The 1,886-nt window shown below is 40.4% G+C and overlaps 1 non-coding gene and 1 pseudogene across 1 annotated transcript; both read right to left on the bottom strand.

Moving 5' to 3' along the window:
- Positions 1-372: 372 nt before the first annotated feature.
- LOC124895114 lies at positions 373-506 on the bottom strand (annotated as a pseudogene).
- Positions 507-1,297: 791 nt separating this feature from the next.
- On the bottom strand, positions 1,298-1,457 carry LOC124895113. Its single transcript, XR_007051524.1, has one exon. It is a non-coding gene; the product is annotated as a U1 spliceosomal RNA (small nuclear RNA).
- Between the last annotated feature and the right edge of the window lie 429 nt (positions 1,458-1,886).

The following is a 1,886-nucleotide window of genomic DNA, read 5'->3' as shown; positions in this document are numbered from 1 at the left end:
AGTTTTCATGCCTGCTTTGATATACTTTACTTGAGCCTCCAAGTCCTTATCTGTGAGATAACACCAGGTATGTTATTGTATATATATTGTTGTATACGTGGTCGGAGTTGGAAGCAATTTGTTTGATTGAACGCGCAGCAAAAGGCATCGGGTTCTTAGTGTACACCGATTGTTACAACGACTGCCACATCAGTCTTTTGAGTAAAATCATTGCACACATTATTACCAGAACAACTTGTTGAAATAAAAAATCCATTGTGAGGTTTGCAAGTGGAAAAGATACAAACTATAAAGGGTACTTGTTCAAGCAGTCGATCATATATCATATAAAAACATGAACGAGATAATCAAAATAATTGAACTTTGGATTGGGTCAGCGCCGCACGAACGCAAGCCCCCACTGCCACAAATTATGACATAGGCTCGGCCACTTGGGCCGACCTTAGGCAGGCACCCCTCCAAAGTGCAATGGAGGTCTCACCCATTGACCCCGTCCAGGTAAGTATGTTTCTCTAATGTACTTGGCCCTTTTTTATAGTATCTCTATGCTACTATTAAATCTTCTCTACTTAACGATGTGGGACTAAGTGAATCTTTCTGTATTGAGTATAACAAACTAACAATCACGAAAACTTAATAGTGTTAGTTTAACTCTGAAGCAGGAAACATGGGATTCATTCAGTTTAAATCAAAACTAACATATGAGATAAATAATCCTGTCATTTTTTTTCTCGATGATAATGTAAACACCATGATAGTACCAGAAAAAAGAGTTGGTAAGTCTGTCACACAACCATGAGACCATCTCTAGCCCAGCAGACCAGGCTGATAATGATTCTGAGAGTAGAGCTCCAGCAAAAAGAATTATGAGTCTGTCAGATAGACCATCTCAAGCCCAGTGGACCAGGTAGAGAACGATCTTCTATGGCACCATGACCAAAAGGCCATGGAGGCTGTTAATCACGCTCTAGTCTCATAGCCACGGTTCATCCACCAGACTTGGTTTCCTGTATCCTTGAAGTTGCTGCAACAACATATATACACTTGGTTGCGTTGCTAGCTTATCGATGTGGGACACGAGGCGGGGAAAAAAATGTATTCAACTCTGTAACTGCCTGTATGAGTGGATAACAGCCGAAAAAAAAGTACAATTAATCCAGATTTGTATTTATATTAAAGTATCAAGTTAGAACAATTGAAAGAGATGATTTGTGTTTAACATTGCAATTGCATATACAATTGAGACCGTGTGCTTAGCAACCAATGAGATCATAAGAAATTATACTTTGAATTGGGTAGGGGCGGCGTTTAACAAAGGCCCCACTTTCACAAATTATGATGTAGGCTCGACCACTTGGGCTGACATTAGGCAGCACCCCTCCGGAGTGTGCAATGGCGGTCACCAGCCTAGGATATGAGCCTTGTTGATCGCGCATTGACCCCGTCCAGATAAGTACGTTTCATAAATGTCCTTGGCCCATTTATATAGTATCTCCCCTACTACTATTCTATCTTCTTCACTTGACGATATTGGACTATTAGTATTGCACAGTAGTATCTAGCTGCAGCAGCACATGCCGGAGAAGAAATGAAGACAGACAAGAATGTTGTAGTTTTGTTTAATAGAAACTCATATTGATGCCTTATGAGCTGCTGTTTGAGTGAAAAATGTTTTATGCTTATTCGCTTAGTTATAGTCAGGTGATATGAGAGAAAGAAATGAAGGGTAGTCGAGAATGATCCACTACGGCTCCATGACCCCTGAAACGCCGTGGAGGCTGTTAATCAGGCTCTTACCACATGGTCGCGGTTCATCCACTAGACTTGATTTCTGTTTTCCTTAATACTCAATGAACATATCTTGTACAAGTAAGATAATTAGGCTA

Source organism: Capsicum annuum, unplaced genomic scaffold, assembly GCF_002878395.1.
Source record: "Capsicum annuum cultivar UCD-10X-F1 unplaced genomic scaffold, UCD10Xv1.1 ctg80021, whole genome shotgun sequence".
In the NCBI taxonomy this organism is placed as follows: Eukaryota; Viridiplantae; Streptophyta; class Magnoliopsida; order Solanales; family Solanaceae; genus Capsicum; species Capsicum annuum.
This window is presented reverse-complemented; position numbering and strand designations above follow the sequence as displayed.